Raw genomic sequence first — 7,397 nt, 5'->3', positions numbered from 1 at the left:
TGTCCGCTCCGACATATATATATATATATATATATATATATATATATATATATATATATATATATATATACACACATCGTACATAAAGCAAAATACATCTAAAAAATAATAATAATAAGGAACCTCTGATGGAAATGCCTCCGCAAACATTGTCCGAACGACGATCACCGAAGCCTAGGGAAACAACAAAAAAGGAAAAAACATTAAAATCGCAAAAACAACCATAATATGCGAATATCCAAACTTACGAAAAATAACTCGAAGAAGGAGGTCCTTGTTGTGGGAGAGCAGCGGAATTGCGCGTGTTGCCCGAGCAAACATCGAGGTGATAATGATGCTGCAGCCGCCGGCCCTTGCACGCGCCGAAGAAACACGGGTAATTCCCACGGTACAAAACATAGAAGTTTCTCGCGGAAAAGACTAGATCAGCATGGAATGCTTCAAGCCTCCTAGACGCTAGCTCAGCAGAAGCACAGGACCGATAAAAACTAAGTCGAAATACGGAATTTACATTTTGTCACGTACGATTCCAAGAAACCCAAACTGCAACATCCCGATTCCCACGGAAGCGTACCCCCAGTGGACCACCACCCCGTGGGGGATGGCATTATAAATAAGCGAAGCAACATAGAGCAGCGCTCATTATTATTCTGGTGAACATTCTTATTACGCTCATTATATTTTGTGTTCATTGTTATTACGGATCATTCGTATTACGTTCATTATTCTTGCGTTCATTATTATAGTGATCATTGTTATTACCGTTCATTATTCTTGTGCTCATTATATTTTGTGTTCATTGTTACTACGTTCGTTTTTGCGCTCATCATTGCATTTAGAAATTTTGTATAGTATTTTGCGTTTCGGGGTCTTTAGTTTTTCGGTCAAGGAAAGAGAACCGCGACTAAGTAAAAGAAAGATTTTATCTTTGAAGTCCTCATTTCATCGCTTAGACAGAAACGCGCATTGTAATTGCGGTATTAATCCAGTTAGTAAATTGTTCAGTCTGTATCGAAATAGATAAATAAAGTAAAAGTTGATAGTAAACTATATTCGAGTTCAAGTAATAAACCCAACAAAAACTTCGACGACCACCGGAGCAGCTAAGGTAATGGCACCAGACAGCACCTACTCCTCAAGGTAAGAAAATTAATTTTGAAAATTTCCTTCTTCTCTGATAATCTCGTTGCCCTCGAGAATCGAATTAGAACTTCCTATCATCGATCTCGTTTTATTTTCGTGAACGGTTTTGAAGATAGAATCATTGTTTAAACTTTAAACAAAGGAGTTGTCCGCTGTGTCGGCTTGTGCGAACGGTATTTTCAGCTACTGAAACACTCACTGATCTTCGCATTCCTCCTCCCATTGTTGGCAAAATATTGTCCGTCTTTGGGCAAGGCTTGCGAAATCACACAAGTCCCGCACAGAGAGGACCATTAAATACATCGTCGGGGTCAATCGAAAATTAAGAGCAATACCGGCATTGCTATTAACCGATATTCGTGCCATCATTGCATGCGATTGTAAGAGAGAAATAGCAGAACAATTTCCCTTCGAAAATTTAACCAAAGGATCGTTCGCTGTGTTGGCTTGTGCAAACGGTGTTTTCGATTATCGAAAACACCCATCGATCTTCGCATTCCTCCTCCCACTGTTGGTAAAATATTACCCGTCTTTGGGCAAGGCTTGCGAAATCACACGAGTCCCACACAGAGAGGATCGTTAGAATCATCCTCGATTATTAAACTCAAAAGGCAAGAAAATCATGGTAACAGAATCCATCGTAGTAAATGAATTGAGTTTCGGTTCTAACGGCAAACTACTACAGCGAAATTAAAAGAGAAGAAGAAGTCAAAAGTAAAAATAAATTTATATAAAACAACGAAAAATCTCACATTCCTATCCAATCCAGCAACGCTAAAATATATATATCCGGCTAATAAAATATATATAAAGGTAATAATCTAAGCAATTCTACATTCAAATAAAAATCCGTTTAACGAGGACAAATATTTATTGTTCCCAGCTTTAATCCTCTCCCGTGCCAATATCCCTGCACATAGTAGGTTAGCCGAAAAGTGGAAATCGTTTACCAGTTGCATTAAGCGTCAGTTAACGCTACCCATTAAACAAAAAAAAATAATAAAAAATAAAATATTTTGAAATAGTCCTTAGACTATTTCTGGTGGCAGCAACTATCGTATTAATTAGAAATCTAAATCAGTATTACATACACAATAATATCAATTCAGTTTATTTCCCTTCAGATTAAATTCAAACTCAAACGAAAAAAAAAATTTTTCAGTAAAATTTAAACTTAAGATTTGATCGATTTAAACAAACAAATTGATACGTAACATTAGAGATTTAAATTTTTGGTGGCAGCGGTGGGATCCGCTTCACGGAGGATTAAAGTTGGTTTAAACGGTTCGATTCGCTCCACAAAGAATTAAAGTTGTTACGATTATCGATAAAATATATACCTAAGAAATAATATCGACTAAATTAAAATCGTTGGACAAAGACATGATCTTGATGTTGTCGGAAAAACTTAAAGCATGGGATGCGAATTTTCGCGACATGAGTACAACAATGAATAAATTACAAGACGATGTGCGTTCACTGAAAATAAAAAAAGAAATCAAGACACCCGTATCATTGCCGATAATTTCCCAAGCGACAATACCGATAGAAGTTAATCCCCAACCAATTAAGTTAAAAGATGCAATAGAGACAGTACCAATGTTCGACGGACATCGACCCTCGGTATTTCGATTTTTAAGAGCATGCGAGCGCGCACGAAACATGGTTCCTAGGCATCAAGAATCTCAGTTAATAAAATTATTAACGAATAAGCTTCGCGGACACGCATTTCTCGCCATAGAAGACACAGAAGTAATAAGTTTAAACGATTTCGGGAATAAATTAAAAGATATGTTCGGTCCGGGAAAAACGGTTAACGAATATAAAGGGGAATTAGCTACAATATTTCAACGACCAGGAGAAGATATTTTGGACTACATAGGACGCGTCAAAGATCTCAGACTGGCGATAATGAACGGGGAAAGGTACGAGTACGGCACCGTATTTTAAGATAGGATAGATCGAGACACGAGGGAAGCTTTCGTTAAGGGGCTTCCAAACGAGGTGTATTTACGAGTAAAGATAGCAGGATACCAATCCTTGGACGATGCGTACCGCCAAGCCGTGAAAGCAACACGAGAACTAAAACAAGTGAACAATAGAATTCGATACCAACATTCGACACCTTCGAATAATTATAACCGAAACAACCGCCAGAACTGGAGATTTGTACCGCCGTCGCGGAAACATCTAAACAACCCGGGAATAGAAGAAAATGTTAGAAAAGAAGCAAGAGCAATAATTTGGGAAGAAAAATGCATAAATAAACACCTCGATAGAGATCTAAATCAAAAGAGAGATGCTGATCATTTCAACCAATCAACTTTTCAATGCAAACACCATTCCGTTGCTGTGATAAGGGATAATGTCACGTTAAATAATAAGAGGACGCACGGTGCCATAGACAGGATCATGAGTGAGAAATTTCCTGAGTTACCAAACAAGATAAATAATATTAGTGCCAAAGAACTTTCAGACGAAGCAGAAACTAGGAAATTGAACGACGAGACGACAGGCAATGCTTATCCACTGCATAATATCACAGAGATATTGGACCCGCTGGGAAGTGCGAATTGCCTCTCCACGTTCAACTTGGCAAAGATACAAAAGCAAGACTCCACGAATTTCGTGAATGTCTCAACCATAATAGGAAAAGAGATAGCGAGTGTATCTCACTCAAAAACTTCTATAAAACCATCAGAAGGAAACTTTATCGAACTCAAAGCCAAATCATTAAATTGCAAAGAAGATCACACTATAGAAAATAAAAATATAGCTATCCCTAAATCCAAAACAGAATCTATAAGCAAAAAGGTTTGTAATAAAAATTCAAAGAATAATTCCAAATCTACCAAAAATATTCCTAAACGTTCCATACAAATAAATAATAATTTAATTATAATAAGCACTTCCAGTGAAACTATTCATCCTGAAAAGGTAGAGAAAAATAAAGGTTCAATTCAACGAGCCCAAAGAAATCAAAAGGGAGAAAATAGGGAATCACCAGTTGAAGATATATATAAAAACTTGAATACGCTAGCCATTGGATTATAATTGGATTAAAAATACTTTATTGGTTACTACATCTAATATTTGACGTAGGTAACATAGTAGGTAGTGCTGATCTTATGATTCCCCCAGGAAAATATAGATAGTATCACACTATACTATATACAAAATATTTTTGGGTTAATATGGCTGCGGCACTTTCAAAAATTTGTATTTTGAATGCTATTAGCAAGCAATTGGATAATTGGATCGATGTCAGTAAACTTGCGTCTTGGCGCAAAATAAAAACTAAAATGAAGGAAAGGAACGAAATTCTCCCCGCACGAATTAGTTTTGGACATCTAGCCAGAGAACCTACTGGTGAAGTAATAATCGAAGAGAACATGGAACCAACATACTCAGAATATCTCGAAGATCTGTTCAATAAAATTTACACCGTACAACGAATGGCAAGAGAAAATTTGATAAAATCCAAACTAAGATCAAATATTACGATCGACGAATCAACCTCAAGATTTTAAAATAGGAGATTCGATATATTTACTAAAAGAACCTAGTAAAGGAAAATTCTCCGATCGATATACTGGACCACACAAAGTGCTAGAAATCTTGCAGAACCAAAACGTCAAGATTGAAGTAAAAAAGGGATTCCGCGAACGGTGCACTTAAACAAGTTAAAACTAGCGCATAATCGAAATAAACAATGAATAAAGTGATTTCAGTGGGCAACGTAGTGCAGTAGTGTATGTTGTAGTGCTGTTCGTCGAATGACACAGATAGCGAAAACATAAAAGAAAAAAAAAGGAAAATTATTATATGTGCTTCAATTATTGTTTAAATATAAAACGTGTTAACTCAATGAATAATTAACTAGTGAAAGTGAAAGTTACCTTGTGAACAAGTGATCAACATACAAGAAAGTGTACGTGCAAGTATAGGTTATGGATCGTTGTTCGTGGTACATAATGTACGACAGCTACCTAAAATAAGTGAATAAATTAGTTTCAATCGTCTCAGTGCAAAATACAAGGTTACTAAATGTTATAACTATATTGTGGATAAATCAAAAGGAGGTGTGACACTGTACGTCGAATAATACAGATAGTGAACACCTAAAAAGAAAAAAAAGAAAATTATCATGTGTACTCCAATCATTGTTTGAATATAAAACGTGTTGATTCAATAAATAATTAAAAGAGTGAAAGTGAAAGTTACCTTGTGAACAAGTAATCATCATACGAGAAGGTTTACGTGCAAAATAGGTTATGGCTCCCTGTTTGCGGAACACCATGTACAACAGCCAGCTGAAAAATAAATGAACAAATTAACTTCAATTGCCTTAATGCAAAATACAACAGTACTAAATGTTATAACAATACTGTGGAAGCATGGCACTTTTCGTTGAATAACACAGATAGCGGAAACTTGAAAAGAAAAGGTTTATTACGAGTGCTCCAATTACTGTTTGAACGTAAAACGTGTTAGTTCAACGAATAACTAAAACAGTGAAAGTGCAACCTACCTCGTGAACAATTAATCACTATACAAGGAAGTGTACATGCATGAATTTCGCAGGTTAATAAGAAGAAATAAAATAGCTGATAAAGTATAGAAAGCGGTTAGAAAATAATCAAGATAGATTAATTGAGAGTTAGTAATAAATATAACCGGAGTAAAAGGATATTTTGTTATGCATTAATCTACGTAGTATTGTTATGTTATTTTGTAATGCCTAATAGCGGTCGCGCATACAATGCATTATACACATATTGAATTAAATAAATTAAACACCACCTTTATGACCACAGATATAAGACGATTGAAGGCAGCCGTAGTAAGTATCCAAGGCATATCAAAGAATCGGATGATGTTGTGGGAACGATCCAGGTAAGTGACGCAGCATCGAAAGAGCAGAATCTGAAGAATTACAGACAATGTTAATCTAACAAATAAATTTTAATCATTAATAAGGGAACTAATTCATATCATGCATAAAATAATAACAAATAGCAAGTACAAGCAATAATAAATTAATAGGGAAAATAAGAAAGGTTAATAAACACAGAAATGGGTTAGAAATTACAATGTCAATCTAACAAATAAAATTTAATCACTAATAAGGAAACTAATTCATATCATACACAAAATAATAACAAATAGCAAGTACATGCAATAATAAATTAATAGGGAAAATAAGAAAAGTCAATAAACACAGAAATAGGTTAGAAATTGATAGACTAACTAAATATTAACAACAAGACATGACTGAACTCGGTGCAGAGGAATAAAGTTATGCTACACGAAAATAACTGGTAACACAATACACAAAACATTAACTAAATTAAACAAGACTTACATAAATGCAAGTCACGTATAATCAAAACAATGACTATTGAAATTCGGTGACAATACAATCCATGCTATCACATTAAAGTAGCACACGGTATTGACACAGACAATATCATGAAATACAAAACAATATTACAAAAACACTACTAAATAAAATTATAATGATTAACAATTAATTAGCTATTTCAATAACACGTTACTGTTGACATTAAACCAACGCCATACCAAAGAGACACGCGAGCGGCCATGTTGAAAAATTCGTCGCACATACAAATAATAGCCAATGCAATGTAATACAGCATCATAATAGCAATGTTAGGTACTAATAAAAAAAAACAAACAAAAAAAAAGAGAGAGATAAGGAAAATATATATATAATAAATAACAACTAACATAATCATAACATATTATATATATTATATTATATACAGGGATACAGTCTTCGTACAAAGGAACAGGTCCAAACGAAACTTATAAAAAAAAAAAATAAAAATAAATAATATATATATACATTAACTATTTTTGTATGTGTGTGCAGAACGGATGGCGAATTCATCAACCATTCTCTGAACGACGGATGGAAGTACATGTAGGTGTTGTCCAGACGTTTCACGAGGAATCCAGAGAGCATTTTGAATCTCTGCAGAAAATCCTCCCATGCATGATCGTTACAATAATCTGACTCATCTCGAAAGAAATTTTTTTAGTCCAAGGAATAGCAATCCGCACCGTAGAACTGTAAGGCACCTGTACGCCACCCACGAAACCAAATACTTTTGCTATCCACCTGTAAACAAACAACATTTATAACTATACATATAATTCTCACTTATATCTACCAATATATATGTCGGAGATGAAAGAACACCGGAGCCTTTGGAATTTTGGATAATCCC

At 34.9% G+C, this 7,397-nt stretch overlaps 1 long non-coding RNA gene across 7 annotated transcripts; it reads right to left on the bottom strand.

Moving 5' to 3' along the window:
• Nucleotides 1-4,191: 4,191 nt before the first annotated feature.
• LOC126876048 (uncharacterized) lies at nt 4,192-7,397 on the bottom strand. Of its 7 annotated transcripts, none has more exons than XR_007693902.1 (5): nt 7,341-7,397; nt 7,013-7,288; nt 5,947-6,069; nt 5,368-5,456; nt 4,192-5,264 (listed from the first exon to the last, which is right to left on the bottom strand). It is a non-coding gene; the product is annotated as an uncharacterized LOC126876048 (long non-coding RNA). The 7 variants fall into 7 exon arrangements; XR_007693901.1 differs by lacking the exons at nt 7,013-7,288; nt 7,341-7,397 and adding exons at nt 6,509-6,572; nt 6,727-7,006; XR_007693900.1 differs by lacking the exons at nt 7,013-7,288; nt 7,341-7,397 and adding an exon at nt 6,702-7,006.

The sequence above is a fragment of the Bombus huntii genome, unplaced genomic scaffold (assembly GCF_024542735.1).
Source record: "Bombus huntii isolate Logan2020A unplaced genomic scaffold, iyBomHunt1.1 ctg00000062.1, whole genome shotgun sequence".
Taxonomy (NCBI): Eukaryota; Metazoa; Arthropoda; class Insecta; order Hymenoptera; family Apidae; genus Bombus; species Bombus huntii.
The sequence above is the reverse complement of the archived record's forward strand: the minus strand, read 5'-3'. Positions and strand labels throughout refer to the sequence as shown.